The following is a 21,718-nucleotide window of genomic DNA, read 5'->3' as shown; positions in this document are numbered from 1 at the left end:
GTGCATGAAAATGCACACAAATATTCCCTGCTTGCCTAGAAAATGGACAGAAGCAAAACAAATATTGTAATGGGAAGTGCAGCAACTCTTGTCAGTGGCAAAATGTGTGTCCTGATAGCTTTTCATAGAGGATGCCCTAATCTTATCGCTGAACAAGTCATGCTGGAAATACGTAAGAGCCTGCTCACTTTCATCAGCCAATTAACTACTCCAAGTGTTTTTTTTCTTTCTTTTTTTTTCTTCCTTTTTTTTTTTTTTTTTTTTAGATGACAGTGATGCCCATCTGAATTAAAATTTAAAATTGTAGACTAGGAATATAATTAAAGGGATCCTTTCAACAAATGCTGACTTTCATTTTTCAAGAGACAGCAATTTCTTTTAATTTTAAGCACTTCATACCTAAATTTATTTCAAGCCTAACCCACATGAGGCCTGAATCTAATCAAGATTTAAAGTCTTTGGGCCTGAGGACTATGCTTTCTCAAAAATCATTTGATGCAAAATTATTCATGAGCCACTCAAACTGCTTTCCGCGACACCAGATCCAGACTCTCTTCTGTCTTCTAGCAATTTTTAACTGAAGCTCAAGGGTCTTTGGATCTCCCTCATTCAATCTACCCAAAGAACATACATAAATCTGTGCTGCTCCTTCGTCTTCTTATTTGTAACCCACAACTGCATTGGTAAAAGCACCTTCAACTGTACTCTTCCCACATCAACGCCTTTTATCAAGAGACACAGGAGAAAACCATAGAAGCCTTTATTTGCCTGCCACATGCTTTTTCCTTTACTGCGTGAATTTGTAAAGGATGTCTCCTCAATAACTTCTGCCAAAGAATAAATATACAGGTGCTATCTCTCCATTTGAGCTTTGTTCCCTCCAGCTAGCATTTCCTAGACAAAAGAAAGAGGTGCAGCTTTGCTCCTTTTCTGGGGTGTTATGTGTGTATAGTTTTAGGTCCTTTAGTCTGAGTTGGTTAAGAGGGAAATTAACTCAAACTCTCCTGAGACACCAAAAGGCAACCTTCCTTCAAACAACTCTGTTTTTTTATCTGGCTGACTGAACTCCAAATAGCTGCCAAAAATGACTGAAAAGACCCAGAAAAATTGAAAACCCGCACCTAGAAGAAAACAAACACCTATTTTTTATTAAAAAAAAAAAAAAAAAAAAAAAGTGTAAGAAACTGCATCTTTCTATTAACCGAATGTTCACAGATACGATATTATCATGAGTTTATTCAGTTTTCTGGTTGAAGAACAATGGAACTAATTTGATTTGCTAGGTGTCGGGTTTACTAACTACAAATATGATCACTATTAACTATAAAATAGGAGAATGACAAAATCACTATTTTTGAAGGGATAAGTTCTTTTCCAAGATAAAAGTCTGCAATTTGCTTTCAATGTCTACAAGTCCACCCAAGATTTCCATGATTCTACATTTTACCTTGTCCACAGGAGACCAGGTCATTATGAAGCACAACAGAGCAAAAGTACTGTATACCAACTTAGAAAAGACACTCTCCAGCTGTTGAAAACGTAATTTGGGATTTAAGCTACCACTTAAATACTGGGGAATAAAATGTGTTGAACAATTCTTCAATTCATTACTGAACAGTTTGACACAAATATCTTTGCCATCTTGAACTGGAATGGTTTCAAAATGATAACTTGTTAAATGATCAGTAACCCACAAAACAATAAGTGTATAAACAATATCTTGTGATTACTTCTTAACCTCATATACTTCCTTCAGATGCTTATTTTTTCCTTCAAATAATTTGGCAGCAAAAATGTTAAGTGATATGAGCAAATGTTCTTGGTTTCAGAACTCAAAGCACATCCTCCAGTAAGCTAAAGTTCAGAAATACAAAAGCATAATGTAATTTATACGGATATAATTAGTCACATTCATAGTATTATTAAATTTAAATCCACAATGAACCACTTAAAATCAGAGTTTACTGGTTTTGTTAATAAAAAGAGCAATTATAGCTATTTCATTTCTTCATTACAAAGCATGTTGATGTAATACAAAGGTGAAATTATTTCTTTAACTGTACAGCCACTAGCAATATTAGCTTCAAGTATACATAAGTTTTCAGTTTAAAAGATAATATACATATTCCACATGGGATACTGGTCTGAATTATCTTGGCGCAGCACAGGTACCTTTGAACAGAGGGCTTTTGAGGACTGTGCTTGGAACATTGCTTTATCCTCCACAAGCAATTAACCTAGTTCACGTGCCATTACTGCAAAAATTACTTACATTCCTGATTAATCAGAGATTAAAAGCCCTAAACGCCTTCTTTGAACATTATCAGAAGAGAAAAGCAACATGTTCCTAAAAATTTTATGCCTGCAGGCAGATTAAATACTAAGGAATTATCTATGGACACAAGATATATTTACATATAGATGTCAGATACAGTCAAATACCTGCAGATCATTGTCATAACTACACACTACAAGAGATAAATCTCTAAACAAGTGTGGCTATTTTTCTATGACAGCCCAGACACCTTTAGAATATGCCTAGTACTTGGCTACTCTTCTTAAATCTTTAAACAACTCTGGCAAATCCATCATTTTCTCACTAATTCAGAAATAAGCAGCACTAGGTGACAACATGACAGACTTGGGGACAGGTCTGAGATAGATGGTTAACTGTATTTTTGGTGTTACTAAGATAAACTGATCTTACAGTAACTGAACGGTTACTTATCAAAATGCTATCAAGGAGTCCCTGAGCTTTAAGGTGCAAGTCTTTCAGTACATAAATACAATCAAAAATATGACCATCTGAATGGTTACCTGAACCACAATGTGTTCAATTTGACAAAATGACCTTTTTAGATCCTGCAGAGTAACACCTGAACAACTGCAGTATTTCCTGCAGACATTGGGTGTTAACATGGCTCTGTAGGCTGACGTGTTGGGTGTTAATTGCAATTACAGTGTTCTTATGCGTATACTTTGGGGAAACTGTAAAAGCAAGTACTGTATTAAAGAACCTGCAAATGTTGACTGTACTAATGTTTGGACATCCCATATTTAACCATGAAATTAGTTACTTCAGACCCCTAGTTACTTCAGACCCAGACAGATATCCTTTAACTCCAGTTACAGAAAGAAACAGGCTTTTTAAAGCCTGCCCTTGACCTACATTGAATTCATAGTCTGAAAGACACAGATGCCTGACTTGAGAGGAAAAAATAGCCAACAACAGAAGAGTGTACCCCTCAAAGTGGTTTCCCACCGCTGGAAAAGGTGTGCCCTGGAGATCAGAAAAAAAATATTCTTGGATGAAAGTGAGACTTATGGCCTTTCCGGGCTGTTCATATACCGAAATAATAGTTTAATACCTAGACAAAGTGAAATGTTCAATTTTGATCTCTAAATACACTTATTTCCAGAGCATAAGAAATGGCTCACTTGCCTAGTAACATTCCACTGCAGATCAGCTAACCAATATTAGGAGTAGTTTAAAAGATTATTAAAATAGCCTGAACACTTTAACAGTTTTCCCGCATATATCAGACAAAACAGGGAGTCATACCAAAATGGGACATAACATAACCCCAAGGATAGAAAATACCTGGGAACAGCAATATATATTATAATTTATTTTTAATGAATATTATTGATTTTCAGTCTCCGGCGCTATCATACTCTGTTTAGGACTGCCTTAGAATGTGAGAGAGGACTAAAAATTTCCAAAATTTCAGGTTAATAAATAATAGCGTTGATAAAGGAAAATGATATTTAATGTCATAAGGAAAAAATAATTGATGGGTTCTTAACAAAAGATCTCTTTACACAAAGTTTATAATAATTGCTATTTTTAGAGGAAATTTCAGAGCAGAACTACAATCAGATGTCATACAATACCAATTAATCTAGTGAAAATACCCACAGATTTGATTGCTGCTTTCAAATAATTGCTGGAAGCTGTTTATTGACTGAAGACGTATCATTCATATAAAAAAATTGCAACCGCAATTCATCATTAATATTATAGACAGAATAAATCAATTCATCTAGAAATGTAAAGTTTCACACAACTAATTATTAATTAAAAAGCACTCCAACTGAAAAACTGTTTAATACAACGACAGCATTTGAAGTAGTCTTCAGATATATCCTACATTCTGGCTAATACTGTGCTATTTATAGAGAAGAATAATTTATATAAGTGATGATTTCTATTTTTCAGATCTGGTAATCCAGCTTAGTTTACTCTAATTTATGATTTTCTAGTAGCTAGTCAAGAGTTGTCAGGGTGACTTGAAAAGAAATGATGGTATTGAAAAGAAAATACATGAAGTGTTTGCTTAATTTCTTTAAAATGTTTTTGTTATAACTTTCAGAGCAAAAAACTTTAAAACTATGTACTATTAATTTACTACTAATTTTACTACTAATTAATTTCTTAGTAGACGGTATGCTTATACAGACAAATTTATTTAAGGAAAAGATATCTGGTTATAAGACTGAGCAACTGTTTTCTGTATGGTGTTTCAAGAAAAAAAAAAGAAAAAATAGCATCAAAAAAACCACACACACACACAAAAAAACAAAACAAAACAAAAAAAAACAAAAAAAAACACCAAGACCCCACCCACCAATCCTTCAGTATTTCCCATCAATGTAAAGAAAAGAAATAACTTCCCAATACTGCTAGGTACTGTGTTACCTCAATTACCATTTGCAGGTAGCCTTTTTGACAACGACGTAAGGCAGATAATAAAAAAGAAGCAGTGGCACAGCCAATGTGAAACACATGTCTTTACATCTGATCTGTTACTGTTTTTCTTCATTCTATATGTGAAATGGGGGTGGATATAATGTGCCTTCTCTTGAGGATCCACAAGGATTACTAACACACACAAAATTTTTGCAACATTTGTTCCAGACTTTTTCCCCCCCCCCCAGAAAGTTGGGTGGGTACAGCAGAGAAATCCAACTCTCAAGGATGTTGCCATGGTGAATTTAATTCTGTATTTACATACTGACTGTGTGGGAAGTAGGAATACTGGACAAGTTACAAATTTAACTTTCATAGATTGTTAAATGTTCACTTTTCACATCGCCTAGCTTCTCAGCTGAAGAACTTATTCTTATTTGTACAATTGCAATAGGCCCAAACTTCTTAGCTGTGAATGGAACCATATTTTGAACCAAGCAGTATCCTATGAAATGTGATCCTAGACATTTCAGGGTAGGCAACCAAATTTAGTTACAATTTTTGAACAGATTACCATTATATATTGGTCCCAGTTCTAGACTGCCTGCTACACACAAACCAGCATCATTAATACTTTGATAAAATACTGGAAAAATTAATCTTTAAATGAGGAAAATGATTATTGCCCAATTTCACAATAGTGTTGATAATAGGTTTATTAACATTCAAACATTCAGACTACATAGCAATAAAACACCTTAGAAAATTCACAGGGATAACAACTGTTCTATCTGAACTGGATTCGAATAACGTGCAGTGAAGTGGTCATAGGGACTGAACAAAGGGAATGAACATGAAGCGGGGGGGAAATAGGTACAATCTTTCCCAAATGAAGTGAGAATTTTAAGCAGAAAAAAAAAAGTATACAATATACATACAACACATAGGCACAAGAAGAGTAAATGGAGACTGTGAAGAAAACCTTCACAATGACCTCTCCTAGCACCTGAGAGCTTTATTTTGTAACCTCAATAAGACTATATTGATATATGAGATTACACAATCTTGATTTATTTATGAATTATATCATGTTTATACACACTAACATACCCTCACATTATTGTTTCATAGCACATATTTTGTTACTTCTATTTCACCTACACCCGGAATACAGTGTTTTATGCATCTGTCAGATGCACGATGAACAGCAGATTACAAAGCACTGTATTTAGCATTTACAGCAAGCTCACGTGGTTTCATACTACCCTGCATTAAGAGTATAGAGTGCAGAAGTAGTGCAATTTGGTACAGTCCTAATGCTTTGGTAGGAAGCCTTTACCATTTTCTCCTCCTTCAGCTCACCTCCAGCTGCTGCTGCCATTACTTCATTCTTCCCCACAAAGCCACCCAGGCAGGGCAGGATCCAAGAAGTCTAAGAAGTATAAGGCCTAAGAAGTACAGCAGGATTTAGGAGGATGTCTGGTGGCCCAAGATCCCAAAACACAGGGCTGGCACTAGCACACCTATGGATGCAATGGGTTCTACACTCCTGCATTTTTTCCCAGTTCTCTGTTGTATCTTTAATGTCCTTGAATACCCCCTTTTCAAGCTTACTACAACACTAATTTTAGTTACACTTTTGCCTGGCCTACTCATGAATTTTTGGAGGACAGATGCTCATTAACATATATAATGTCAATTGTGATAAAGCTGATTTTGAAAGGAGCCTCTAGGTGCTACTATAGTACAAAAAATAAATCATTTTCTCTCTATTCTTGATAAAGATAGGTCAGAGTTGTTGATGTTTTATATGCAAAGCCCCGGAGAAGTTGTTATGAATATCAAATCAATTCCCTTCCTTTAGTACTATTGCTAGAGAAGTTTTTTTTATGTCTTTCCCTTTAATGACAACATCAAAGAAATAAGGAAAACAAATTTTGCATTAGGAAGTCTGTGTCAAAAAACATTTCACTTCAAACAAGGCACCAAACATAGAGCTGACAAGATGAGAGATTTAAACACTGATTACCATCAATTTCTTGATTGAATTATTATTTCAAGAAAATGTTATGTGACCCTCTGATTTAAATACCGTTTTCCCTTCAAACACATTTTTCATTGCCAAAATGGGTTCTTAGATTCATGTGTATGGATTACACACAACGAAATTGATTTTTACAGATTAGCCCATGCTTCCACATTTGTAACCAAAGGCTGTGAGGACTGTATTAATCAGAATTTGCATATTCCATATCAGAACTGTTACAGAATAAGCAAGACGATCTATATCACATTTCTATGTAAGAAGCAACTAACTTCTTCATGTACATTGACTGGGCAATAGTAAAGATGTAGTCTTTACCCTCTTAACTGGAATTCACCTGAGTAGCAGACAAATATGCTCCGGATTCCAAACTGCCGCAAGAAGGCTCCATGACAATGGCAGAACTATGCATAAATTGTTTTTCTTTCCTAAAATATATCACAATCACTCAAACATCTCAATGATCACATAAATGTAGAGGTTCACAAAAGCATTACAGGTTAATGCACATCTACCTCATGTAAATCCTTTTCTTTAATATTCATGTGTGAAGAACAGATTTCATGGATGAATGAACTTATGGAGAAGTAGGAGCTATGAATGCTGTTTTTCTGTACTGCTTTCCCACACATAATGAGAAAGGCCAGTTACACTGGGTAGATGAAAACTGACCTAAAACAATTTCATGATAGGGGGCCATACCCAGAATGAATGCTGCCAGTCTCAGTTAATAAGGATTATAAGCAGGTGTGTTGAGACCAAGATGCCAGAACATGAGAAAGGCACCCAGGGGAGTAGCTCACCTCTATCCTAATGAGGTTTTCTTGACAAAGGAGAAATATGATGATACAGGCAGTCTATATATAATTTATGAATTCTTGGCACCATTATAATGTTGACATGTAATTGCTTTAAGGGGAACTATGTGTTTATGGGAAGGAGGAGCGTAATGTGCCTCTGTGGGAAGGGAAGAAGGTGAAATGGTTAACCCTGACGTTGCTGCCATGACCAGCCACTGGCAGGGTAAGGAAGCTGCCTGGGAGGGAAACCAGGTTGGTAAGGGCTCTATGCAAAGTGGTGTGGAGGTGACCAGAGAAAAAGTCACTCATATACAAAGGAAGTGAGCCCCCAGCATAGCATTGGCACAATAAAATAATAAAGAAAAGCCTACTCTATGCAGGTAAAGTCCTGTCTAAGTACAGAGGCAGACAAAGGGTGAATCCAAGTGAGTTTAAAACAGGAGAAGGGCCCGCTTTCTGAAGGATCTTGGTGGAACTGAGAAAAAAGCACACTACAGGGATTCTTATTTTTGCATTTCTTGTGAAAGTTAAGAAAAAGCTAATCCTGTGCAACATGAGCATATCTGTAAGTTATAACCTATCCTGCTAAATATGGAACAGTCAGGGTGCAGAGCATTAGAGCATGTAAATGATTTCCAGGTCAGTGTGGAAGCATAGGAGGAAGGAAAGCAAGAGCTTTTACTCATCAAATATGGAAAAAAAAAAAAAAAAAAAAGTAAGTGAAGACTGAATCCTGTCACTTCACCTTGAAAGGCAAGATGCAGAGCACAATAGCAACTAGGTGAAAACTCAACCCAGCAAACTCCAGTGGTGTTGAGTCACTACAGGATGGTGGTAACTCCAAAATTTTGGTGATACAACACAGGGCTTCTGCCAGGAAAAAAAAACAGCAACTGGAGTAAGAACTCAAACTCATAGTCCTAACTAGCTTTCAAAACACATACAACCTGTTTTTCTGCAGGAATATGCAGCCAACTCAGAGCTCAAACTATAAGAAAAAGTTACAAACACAGCATAAATCAGAAAAGCAGGATGCCAGATCCTAATCCATCTTCCTGTGTGCTGAAGTAACTATTAGAAGTTTATAGAAAACAGTGAGGATTTGCTATCTACATGCATATTTCAGACAATTAACTTCTGAAATAATACATATTTCATACATACTAAGTGGCAAATTCTGGGCTGAATGATGCCAGTACACCCGGGTAAGCTTATTCAAGAGATGCTAGAATGTCCTTCCGTATTAATATTCAGAGTAAGATATGCAGGAAGGTGCTGAGGATTGCTGTTGTCCTCTCCTATTCTACTTGCCTTCCCATCTGGTATGGCTATGTGCTTGCTGCTCAGTGTCTTTTAATCACAGAATAGCTGTTTTCTACTTTGCATAGAGAGGTGTGCCTGGCTTTTTAAACTAGCTTTCTGCAAAACAATTAGAGCACTGATCACCGGATCACACAAAATGCTCAAACAATACAGCACATCTATGCAAAGCACGGACCTCGGAGATAAAGGATTATTTCAAATTAAACAATCATGATTCTTTCTCTGCAATTTATACTACCGCATTGCGTGTTAGGATACTGAAAGCCTATTCCAATACTTTGGTCATAATGAGCTTTAGGACATCTCTAGGGACACATCTGTGACTTGCTTCAAAATATACAAGTTCTGTTTTGCCGAGTGACACCGTGGTTTTGTCTTCTGGTTCATTAGGAGGCAATTAAAAAAAAGCCAAAGAAAAACATTTTGAATAAATTTCAAGCACAAAGGAATAGATCAAAAAAATCAGATGGCATAATGCCACAATTGTTTCAAGAGGACTTGCTCTGAAATGACGAGTTGTCTAGACTTGCAAGAAGACCTTCTATTATGAAAATAAAGTATATTGTGAGTGTGAATGGCCTTGCTGCATTCAAAGCAGTTTTCAACTGACAGTGGAGGTGCAGGCAGAAAACGGTGGTCAACCTAAAAATTGACCTGAGTTTCAAAACTTATCAAAAGCCCCACCATGCTCTTGTTTTCCAGAACAAAAATGTGAATCTCTCTGTGCATGTCTTAGGAAGGGTGATTTTATTGTTGTGGATTGCTGAGCCAAGTGAGTACCTAAATGAAAGCATTTATTCCATATGAAGTTTAAAATCACACTATTTATGTTCAACATTCACTGAAAGCCTAACACATCCAAAGACTAAAGCTGCCTGGTTTATCCAGAAACCCTGAGTGAGGGCTCTATCATTTAGTGAGCAAAAATGCAGCAATCCACAGAAACGCTGCTACCATGTCCTCATTGAGCAGTACTGCCGATTGAGGAAATTAATACTGAAAGCTCAGAACTGCATTCATTCTTACTTTTCAGAGCTAGTTTGCACCCCCCAGAGAGTATAAAGCCCATATTCTAGCCCTAAATGACAGCCCAAAGACCTAAGATTTTTTTTTTTTTTTCCCACTACTACAAAGAGATGTAGTTGACTAACATATTACTCACTCTGTGTAATGGAAATGGAAGGTGAGGGACTGTACAACATCAATGATGGAGAAGACAGATCAACAGGCAAAATGCAGCTACATGTTGCCAGTACTGAGGATTAGAGATGTCTGTAATAAGGCTCAGCTATACACAAAAATCAGGTGGAAATTTCATGGAATTACTGCAGTTTTTCTGATTCTAAAGACTGTCTTTGTGGCACTATAAAATCTATGTGGCCTGCTGAGTAAAAAACTAGAACATTTTTTTTTCTTCTTACTTATTATTATTTTTTTTAACATTAATCCAGCCATACAACAAAACTCATTTGATTTCATGCAAAGGATTGTAAGTCTAAGGAATGTATCAAGATCTTCTGCTTTCAGAACTGCCAGTACAAGTAAATGAACACTTTCTGTGTTATTTTGCTTTCATATGTTAATTTCAGATTCACAGTTGATACCATATATTTGAAACTTAAATAAAGCATAAAAAGGTTAAAAATACAGACTCTGCTGAATAAAAGCCAACATATCTATCTAGTTAGACTACATGAGATAATAAAAAAAAAATGACATCAAAGAAGCTGCCTCATTCAGGCTTTTCAAAATACTTGTCATTAAAAGATGGTTTGTTTAAACTTCAGACAGACTAAATGTATGCCACATTTTGAGTGAAAGAATTACCTTTCCAGGGTTGCAATTACAACTGTACTTAGTTGTCATGGCAACCTGGCAACATATAGATGTTGTCAGATGAAGACATCAAGCGGCAGACAGCGATTTTCAAATCACTGCGTGCCAAGTGTCATTTTTCATGGGTATATCTGTGCTCAATTAGGGAAAAAAAGGTTAAAAATGGAAAATTAACATTTTAAAAACAATGTTTGTACAGCATTCAGATTGCAATACCAATACCCCATTTTGCTGGGCTATTTTAATATTCTTAGTTGTTTGTTTTTTTTTTTTTTTTTCCCCTGTTACTATGCTCCCAAAATAAGTACAGCGTGAGGAGTTGAAAGGCAAAGAGGTCAGGTTGAACTACGAAGGTTACCATGCTTTTGTGATTGCTTGAGTCCTGCTATTTTCCTCCACCTTTTCTTCCTGTTTTAATTGTCCTGGTATCTTGACTTGGGTATTTTCAGCCAGATGCTCTTTTTGACCTGTACTCCAATTCCTTTTGAGACAACAAAAGGAAAAAAACGATCTATAGTAAAAGCCGGTGTTGAGCGTGACCCAATGATGTCAAGTTCTGCAGATACTCCAGCTGTGATCTATTTGTAAAGGCTGAAGTAGAATCCAGAAAATAGCCAGGACAAACACAGCTTTCACCTCTCTTCAATGGCAGCTCATACTGTGGTGCTGTTAGCTATATTGCTATTTTTACCTCTACTCAACAAGGTAGCTTTGCTGTTTTATATTAAGGGTTCCAACAAAAGCTTTCCAAGTTGGTGTTGTGTGTTTATTTACATGGGCTTCTCTTACCATGATGCCAAACTCCTTCATGCCACATCATACATCACAGTACCAGTGTGACTCAGATCAAGCATGAAGATAGATAGGGTTGTACATCCTTTCATCTCACCAGACTGCATGCCCATGTTTATGCTGTAGCAAGAGTGGCACCTTTCAACATAAGGTCTGCCTGAATACCAAATGATGTAAGTAGAAAATGCCCCCAGTACAATCTGAACTTTCTTTGGCCAAAGTTATTCTCTCAGGCTTTAAAAACAAATTGGACCTAGAGTAGTTTGTTCACCATTTACATGTGTGAAAAGTTTTTGGTCTAGTATTAAGCCACCTCCTCAAAACCCAAATTTACCACCGTGTCAATCCTCACCTTACCAGGCACGCAAAATTCAGAGTGAAAATTTGTCTCATTAAATAGTATTTTAAGTTAATACATTTAGTATCTAGATACAAATATGAGAAACTTAAAAAAAGTAATATAAGTGTAAGTATATAAGTACACAGTAGGAAAACTCTTTTAGTGGGAAATAATATTTTTAACAAAAGCGTAGGTTGTTCAAAATGGCTAGAATTTTATCTATAAAATTCTACATCATTTCAGATGAGATGACTGGTTTTGTGCTCTCAGATTTTCACTGTTAGAGCTGTTAGAGTACTTAAGAAACATCATCAAGAAAGGAAAGCAGCACTCCACAGTATATAATTTCAGAATTAAGGCTCTTGTCTTTATTCCCTTAACAAGTGCTTCAAAACAAACAAAAACCACCACACTACATTGTTTATCACTTCTATCACTTCCCAAGCTTGCAGAAAGGAAAACATTGCTAAATTGAAATAATTAACATTTTTCATTCTTTTGTGCAGAGAAAGACAGTCTTAGTACAGCTTCACACAAGAAAAAATGTAAGCTAAGGAATCCTCCTGAGACCGGGTACCCGACAGTGTGGCAATCATCAGCTGAGAACAGAACTTGTCCAGTTCTTGGCAAACACTGGCTTAGAGAAGAACAAAAGAACATTCAAAGTATGTCTGCAATATAGTGTACAAAGAACAAAGAAGAGGCCTTTTATTAGGTCTAGTTCTATATTTAACCTGCAATGACATTTTAAATATCTCTTAAAGATTAAAATGCATTAGAGATTTTCCCCAAACTCAGCAAATTAAATACATAATCTGGCCAATAATTTGGAATTCCATTCTGAAAGGCCCTTTCTGCCTTTTATTTTTGATTAAGTCAGACGTCTATATATACATTTTGAAATATTTTTCTGGAACTCACACCTCTATCAGTTCTTCTCTTGTATTCCCAATTTAAAGCAAAATAAAACCAAAACATTTTAATGAAGAATTTGGTTTTGCCAATGAATGAAGCATGCCCTTACTTATGGTCACAATGACAATTTACATCAGTCCTGGCTGCATTGTGTCTTTGCCAACAAAATTATCTATAGACATACAAGTATCGGTCAACCCAAGAAGAAACTAAAAGAGTCACCTCATTTTATACAAGCCTCCAAATAGCCATCAGAATAAAATGACCCAGTTACTCCTAACTGCAGTGGACTACAAGTTATCTCTGTATGGAGTCTTGTTATTAAGACTTTATATTCTTCCATGGTCAATCAAAGGTCATTGTTAACCTGTAGGTTGCCTGGGATTGCATTTATCACTTGCGTCATCTGAAGCAATACAATACAGCAGGTAAAATAGCTTTTCTAAAACCTTACTAGTCTTTCTTAATTTCTCTCTTTATCAGGATTTTTCAGAGGCAATACCAACACATTTGAAAACAACTAACCTTAGTGTGGTAGCACATTTAGGCATGTTAGGAAGGTTCACATTTTAGGTACCAATAGGAAAAAGAAAACACAAGAAGCTAAAACAAAATAAAGAACTATCTTTTCTGAAATGAGTAAATGAAAATAATAATAATAAAAGATAAAGATCCAAAACTAAAACGAAATTACCAAGAGCTAGCCAGTGTGTAGGCTAACCCCCTATGAAGCAAGCAGAAACAGAATGCTCCTCCAGTTCATTTACCTAAATAAGATAAAGGACACCAAAAATCACTCAACTATTAAATAAGCCAGGATTTTAGTGAACATTCTTATGTACTCTATCTCCCAGAAATAATCCCTCTCTTCAATTTGACATGAAATTCAAGCCTTGCTATTAAAATCACAGAAAATGTCACAAGAAATCAGAGCACAAAGTACCAAAAGAATTAGCAAGTCTTTAAAGCTCGAAAATCCAACTTTCTCAAAAATTTCTGCTAGGATAAAACTTTGGTCTTTGACATTTAGATATTATTCATTCTGGATATAATTTAAGAGGTAGACCTTAAGTAGTAAGACTGGTTTTGATGGCAAACATATCCAAATAAATTATAAGATTATGAAATCTAGAAAAAAAGTTATTCAAGTTATGGCAGTACTATTTCCTGCCTTAATAAATATATATGCATGAGAATATTTTACATACAGAAAGAAACATTTTCAAAGTGATTAAAACCAAACACCTCTTCTACAAGAGTTTTTTCTCAGCTCAAACAATCATGACCTGCGAGTTCCCTGTTTATCCTACAGAGCAGAAGGATCAGAATTCCTATTTATTTAGGAAAAAAGAAATACCACAGATCTTTTAGGACAAATAATGATATCAGTCCTTTTTAAGTATCAATGTATCCAATTAATGAAGGTCTTCTAAACTGCAAGATAAGGCAAGGGATTAGAGTTTTTATGCTATGATATCCATACCTCATTAACACACTTAAAATTTAATCTGTTAGTTTAACTTCTAATGAGATGTGGACACAGTCATCCAACAACATCTGATAAACTTCTTTAAATGGCCTATTTGTTTTCAGCAGGATAATCTGGTAATACCCAGATGTGGCCTATTGAATAAGGCCAATGATCTCCCTTCCATCTTCTAGAAAAAGAGCTTCGCAACCTGGACAGAACAGAACAGTCATATCAAACAACCCTCCAGCAGCCCATTATCATTAGTTCCACCTCTACCATTTGGGCTGTTTATCCTTAATGTTACATGCATATGAAGTAAACACAAGTGAAAAAAAATCTATGTATTTAAATAACTTCATGGCTTAGATAATATTAACAATTTAGAGGAACATACAGACTTACAGGAAGATCTTTTGATTATACAGTATTTTGTACAAACACCCCCTGTAATTCCTTAACCACAGCCTGGTTCATGTTGGCAATGACCTCTGGAAGCCACCTGGTCCAACCCCTTGCTTAAAAGCAGGGACACCCAGAGCAGGCTGCCCAGGGCTGCGTCCAGGTGGCTGCCGAAGATCTCCAAGGGGGGAGACCCCACAACCTCTGTGGGCAACCTGTGCCAATGCTTGGTCAACCACACAGCACAGAAGTGCTTCCTCCTGTTCTGAGGGAGCCTTCTCTATTTGTGCCATTGCCTCTTCTCCTTGTCACTGGGCACCACTGCAAAGAGCACTGCTCCATCTTTTCTGTACCCTTCCTTTGAGTATTTAGACATATTGATGCAGCCCCCCCCCCCCCCAAAAAAAAAAAAGTCCCCTTTTCTCCAGGCTGAGCAGTCCCAGCTCTCTCAGCTTTCTTCACAGGAGAGCTGCCCCAGCCCCTTCATTATCTCTGTGCCCTACATTGGTCTCTGTCCAATATGTCCATGCGTCCCTTGTGCTGGGGGTCCAGAACCAGACACAGAACTGCAGGTGTGAGGAACAATGAGGAGAGGGGGAGGGTCACCTTCCTCCTAATGCAGCTCAGGATACCATCGGCCTTTGAAGCAAAAGCACACTGTTGGCCTTGGTGGAATAATATATAATGGACACCATACTAATCACCGCATACTTGTACTAAATGTAAACAAGGCTGTTATTTCTGCTCCAGCCAAGCCTGAATGGAAGAGATGACCTTCAGATATCTTTCATTTTCCAGTTCATGTCTGTTTCCACATAACAAAAGCAACTCCAATTACGGAATAACAATATAAGTGTTTTCAGGCAAGTTTGTTATTCACATCCCTTTCTCTCCCCATACACCATATATATAATATTATATAATGGTAGTCTATGTAAATCTACATGTAAAAACACATGGAAAAATGTGGCACCTACACAGAAATGCTTTTTCAAGCCACTCCTTGCTTGCTTTCTCTAGAATATTCAATCAAATCAAGTAGAAAAATACTTGGCTGAAAATAAAATTCTGTTCTCTCTACCCTCTCCAAATGCATCCCTATCCAGTGATATGATCACACCTGCCAGTTACACTTTGTAAGACAAGTCATATCTTATCTAAATCCTAGCACTGTTTTTCCTGTTTCCTTGCTTCATAGTTCAAGCTAGCTAGAAATATTGAAAGAATAAATCACACAAAAAATAGGTAGAGTAACCAAATAATCAGAGTTGGAGTCTTGGCTGGAGAGAAGATGCAGGTTAAGCTAAAGAGGCATTATTAGATCACAGCAAGTTTTCCCAGGTATTTTGCATTTAATTGTGCTCTGGAAGGATGAAGAAAAATGTAAGAAGTTATTTTAGTTCCCATGCATCCCTGCAATGTCCTTCATCAGTAAGAGGTGCCCTGAATTTCAACTTGCAGGATCTTGCAGAAAACTAAAAACCACTTTCTAAGCGGGGAGCAGATTGAAACTGGAGATCCTGGAATTTCTAGCTCTCGCAACTGAGTCTTGGAAACGATGCTTGACTTAATGCTACACTCCCCCCTTGTTTACTCTTTTCCTTGGTAGCAGGAAGAAGAGAGAACTGGATTCATACCTCTAGGTGCAAGCAGCACGTACTGACTGCCATGAACGCGAAGAACATGTGACAGAAGAAGATGCATCTTTTCACAATACAAGTTTAGAAAATCTAGCTGTTCAATTTGTATTAACACCTTTTCTATCATTATCCTTTTATTATTATTATTATTTTTTTCCCAGTTTTCATTAAGTTCCTCTTTCAACCCATACTGTGGCTTTGTAAGGCTCAAGGGTCCTTGGTGTGCTTTACAAAGATATCTCAGTGTAGGAAGTTACAAATATTCTACACAGGACGCAGAGGTACTTATAAGAAGCAGAGGAACATACCAGGCAATCTCTCAATCCATTTGAGAAAGCACCTGCAGGACTCATTTGCAGACAGATGAACTAATAAAACCAAGCAAAGCAGTCACCAAGAGAGTGTTCTGTTTTACTAAAAGGATTTGTAGCCTTTGCTGCCATCCTATCCCTCCAATAACGCATATACACTTTAACATACTGGCTCTTATCTTACTCTCTACCATAATAATTCAGAGGTAGGAAAAGAACAGAACAATAGGGCTGGAAATCATGACCTCTGCATGTAGTAATTGAAAACCACAAAGAATTCAGAGTGCAGAATGGACTTCTGGACATGTCTGTGCTGGGAGCTTTGAAGCCTGGAAGTATCCATTGTTGTAACTCTAGACTTACATAGCTGCGTTGTCATCCTGTAAACTTGCGTTCAGTTAAATAAATATAGTTCAAAGCATCAGTATGCAATTACTAAAAATGAGAATTGAAGCTCCTATACAGATATACTATTATCTTGTTTACAAGAGGTCTTCTTTTTTTTTTTTTTTTGGACAGCCACTGTTTGTACCACCCATTAGGATGTACCAGCTGCAGTGGTGTTACTACAGAGCAGCTACTGAGACTGCAATCTCTACAACAAGCATCAAAGAGCAGCTGTTTTTCCATACCAGTGTTCTCACCATCCCTGTGAAAGCAGAAATTACACGTGGGCAAATGAGGGAAAAAAAACACAACAAAACAAACAAGTGTCGTTAAGAAACGGGGTAACGATCAGTACTTAAAACATGATTCTCCTGTCACCACTTCACTGCTTCTAACCTTTTCACTAGAAAAGGCTGTATTATGGCCCAGGCTACATCATTCAATTATAAAAACTCTTGACAATGCAACCTCTATGTTTGCTATTTTAAGTGAAATGATGGCATCAGTGACTTCTGCATTCGGGCTTAACTCTCAAAATATGTTCCTTAAGATCCTTATTTTTTACCTTCAGATCACTAAAGTTAAGAAAAAATTATCTTGGCAACACAGATTTAAACCTCACAATGCACAATCCCTTTGCCTGCTACCTTTCAGCATAAATATTTTATCAGTGCCTTTGTCTTTGGAAGAAGTGGTGCCTTGAGGCAACAGGACAATTTATCACCAAAAGGCTGAATACCTTTTGACTCTCATTGACGATAATTTCCCTTTGGCTGCAGGGACACTGCCTTCAGAGGCAAGTGAAAGGCTCCTGGGGACAGCCAGTGCCGCTCCACTGTGCTGTTCACCAGGCAGTGCTGAAGTGGTTGACTTGCTGCTGGTACAGAGAGCACTGCAAACCTCCCAAAGAGGTGAAAAAACAAATTAGCACCCATCACATTGCAAACAAGCTTACTGTAAGGGATCGGAAAGTCCAGGAACTAGATATAAAGAATAATAAGAAAAAACATTTCCGGATTACCTTAGTAAATCAAAAGGTTAAGCACAGTTAAAGAGTATATCTGAAGCCATATGAAGAGAAGAGGAGAAGAGAAAGGAGGAGGAGGAAGAGGAGGAAGTTTTTTTTTTTTTTGATATACACACAACTTTTCAGGAACAATTTGGGGATGCTGCCACATCACACGAGGTTGTCATAGTCACCGCCTAATTAAGAGCTTAACACATCAATAGAGAAACATGTTACTCTGCATTAGAAACCTGTTCAAGTCTGAAATTGTTGCCAATCTATGCCAGCACTACTAAAGTTAGAGTGGTGAATTTTTGCATTCTGGAAATTAAAGATAGAGACAGTGTTAGCAAGAGCTAAATAATAAAAAGTTGTAACTACCCTTCAAAATCACAAACTGCAAAAATATTCCTCCTCATTGTTCTGCACCATGAAAAACAGGCATACTTATCCTCATTAGCTTTCTTTTCTTTGGCATCTTTAACAGAAATTATTTTCCTTCTACATGGGAAACACTTTTTCCCATCTCAGACCTTCCAAGTAAAACCCAACAAGGCCATTTATCCCAAGTACTTCACATTCTACACTTATTCCCAACTCTGTATTTGTCTGTAAAACCATTCAGACACCCTCACCATATGTACCATGTGTTCTTACCAGTTGAGTTGAAAATTATGAACAAGGCTTTTTTTGAACAGCAAGCCAAGGAACCAAAATACCTATGCAATACAACAAGGAGCCAAGAGTGAAGTTTATTTAACTTCACAGATCCAATTCAACTTTCCTCCCCTGAAGGTAAAGGCTCATTTTCTTCTCCTAGTGAGTCTTTCCATTTGCCTTTCCAGAACACTTTGGAAAACATTTGCCAGAATAAGCCACTCTAGACAGGACAGCTATGAAAACTTAGCTTGGATAAGGCTTTTTAACACTATCAGCATCATAGTTTTTCATAGACAATGTGCAAACATGAATTCCTTTTTTTTTTTTTTTTTTTTTTTTTTTTTTTTTAAGTCTAGTAATGTTAAGATTTCTAGAAAACAGGTAACTTGCTTAAATGAGAAAAAAAAAATCAGAACTTATCTCCTAATGTCTGTATACAGGTCCTTCAGACTGATGTTCAAAATATTTTTCCATTAGAATTTTACTACAATTTAAGATGATACCTAAGAGGAAAGAAATTGCACCTACATCCCCTGAACAGCATACCACTCACAGCAGCATTTTATTATGCTTTTAAAGACTTACCTAATCCTTTTATTTTATTACTGAATAAATAAAAAGTAGAATAAAAATTAGAAAATACAAGTCCCCTGACTATATTAATTTGAAGGAAAACAACCTTTTTGATTTTAAAATCCTGAGTAGAACCACACTGTTTCAGAACAAGGAAGTCATCAGGAACAGAACTGTACGAATACACTGCCCATCTTCAGATGCACCTGCAAATTAGCTTTTGACAGAGCTGGCTTTATTTCTCTTGGTGTCCTGCTTACGTGCAGCAGTATTCGTTGCATGAGGCTACAGTACAATGATAACGTAATTCAGGCTTCTATCATGTCAGCCTTGGATAACATATAGTTGTCTCCATGATACCATCTTAGCACCATTAGTTTTATACTTTAAGCTCTAAGAGCAGGCATTAAATCAGTCTCTACTCCTATATTCCCTCTACTTAGCAGTTGCTTTGAATGTTACTTGCTAAATCACCTGAAGCAATTTTGATTACAAACGATTATGCAATGCAATGCCAGTTTAGAGCATGTATGTCTGTAAAGCACAGCATGTAGATGCAAAACTTGTGAACAGGACAGATGGAAAAGCACAGAAACAAAGACAAGCCTAAGTGTAGAAACTGGGTAGGCTAATTTCTTTTAGCTTACAAAAAAAAAAAAAAAAAGAAAGAAAAAAAAGGAAAAAAGAAAAACAGCATGAAAACACAAAAACCTTTGAAGGCAAAAAATAAAAGGAGAAAAAATGTCAACAGAAGAACATATAGCTTTAAAGACAGACTTTGGCATGTAAGTCAGGCCCCATCTGCAGCAGGTAGGCACACAAGTAAAGGGCAATTGTCAAAATGCTGACATCAAAGCTTCATTGGAAAGGAAACCAGGAACTGTGTATTTAGAAATGTCATTGATATAATCTCCATATCGCATCTGATATACATTTTAATACACGCCACACAAGTTTAAAGAGAAAAAAGCAGCTACCTGCAGTGGCCCAACTTGATATCAGGGAATCAAATTCACCATAGTACGCAATTTAAAAGGGTATAATTATTACCTAATAGGTAATGGACTATATTACCTAGACTTCTAAATCCAGTTCTGCCTCACTTTTCTCCAGGCCTTTGCCTGCTCAGCCCCCCATTCAGAAAGCGTAGGAAGAACTACAGTTCCTGCCCTCTGGGAAGCACAGACTGCTCCCACATAAGGAGACAGCCATGATTTTGAGGGAACCAAACTGATCTTTGAAACACAGGTCACAAGTCATTTTGAAGGGGCAGGCATGTGCAATGCCAAATATCCAGAGTGAGAGTTTGGCACAAGGCTTCTCTAGATTCAGATCTATGTACAAGAGTTTGCGGAGTTTAAGATGGACCAGGAAAGTAGTGGACCTAAGAATCTATCACGACGCCCGTGCTTTGAGAAAAGTATGTGAAAATGCCAGGACAAGCGGAAGGGTCACTGAAGGGCAGCTCTACTGATGCTCTTTTGGTATGCACAAGAGCATTTCCTCTGCCCTTCCAAAAGGAACCCCTTTTTACTTACGCTGAATGCCACAAACCAGGAGTTCGCTACTAAAATGCCAACTAGAGCAGAAGTACATACTTGACTTTATTACTTTAAACTCAAAAAAATGTTCTTTCCCAGTAGAGACATACTGGAATGCTGCAAGATTATCATGTTATTCCTTGACAGTGAAGCGAGCGAATTTCCATTCTACCTGCCATGCAAAGCAACTAACACAAACCACAAGGTATTTTGTTTTTTTTTTTTTTTTTTTTTTTTTTTAAATTTTACCTAGTACAAGTGTGAAGCTAGCAAATGGGTTCATATATGTGTATGTACACTTGTAGAAATTCTTCTGAAGTGTACATGAGCAGAACCACCATACCACTGATCTGCTGCGTACAGGCTAAGTCAGCTCCCTACCTTAAGGTGAAATTTACTGTAACACTTCCCAAATAGAATATGCAAAATACTACTGAAGGAAAATGTAAAATAAATCTTTAAGAGGAGGTATTAATTACCAACAGATCATTACTGTACTTATTTTCAAAAATACATATTTGAACATCCCTGTTCTGATGCTGAAAATCACGGATTGCTGTAATAGGTTTATATGGCAATGTTCTGGTAGCAGGGGTGGCCTCTGTAAAAAGAGTCCAGAAGCTTCCCCATGTCAGATAAGGGCCTGTTCTTGCCAGCTCCACAGGTTGGTGCAGAAGGAGCTCCAGGCAGGCGGCAGCAGTTCCCCTGTGGCCTGTGCAGAGGTCCCTGGTGTAGCAGGCTGTCCCCCTGCAGCCCATGGGTCCCACATGGAGCAGATCTCCACGCTGCAGCCTGTGGAGGAGCCCCCGGTGGAGCAGGTGGATGTGGCCTGGAGGAGGCTGCGGCCCATGGAGAGCCCCTGCAGGAACAGGCCCTGGGCCGGAGCTGCAGCCCATGGAGAAGAGCCCATGCAGGAGCAGGGGGTCTGGGGGGAGCTGCAGCCCAGCCGCAGGGGACCTGTGCTGAAGCAGTTTGCTCCTGGGGGATGAA

At 37.3% G+C, this 21,718-nt stretch overlaps 1 protein-coding gene and 1 long non-coding RNA gene across 6 annotated transcripts in view; both read right to left on the bottom strand.

Moving 5' to 3' along the window:
* The window catches only part of LOC101789803 (SAM and SH3 domain-containing protein 1), a 544,938-nt gene that overhangs the window by 265,149 nt on the left and 258,071 nt on the right, over positions 1-21,718 (bottom strand). The gene's annotated exons all lie outside the window — the stretch shown is intronic.
* LOC113843205 (uncharacterized) overlaps positions 12,168-21,718 on the bottom strand; it is a 257,895-nt gene continuing 248,344 nt past the window's right edge. The window contains exons 3-4 of the long non-coding RNA XR_003496394.3: positions 13,435-13,507; positions 12,168-12,458 (exon numbers count right to left, since the gene is read on the bottom strand). This is a non-coding gene — a long non-coding RNA (uncharacterized lncRNA). The remainder of the gene's footprint in view (positions 12,459-13,434; positions 13,508-21,718) is intronic.

The sequence above is a fragment of the Anas platyrhynchos genome, chromosome 3 (genome assembly GCF_047663525.1).
Source record: "Anas platyrhynchos isolate ZD024472 breed Pekin duck chromosome 3, IASCAAS_PekinDuck_T2T, whole genome shotgun sequence".
In the NCBI taxonomy this organism is placed as follows: domain Eukaryota; kingdom Metazoa; phylum Chordata; class Aves; order Anseriformes; family Anatidae; genus Anas; species Anas platyrhynchos.
This window is presented reverse-complemented; position numbering and strand designations above follow the sequence as displayed.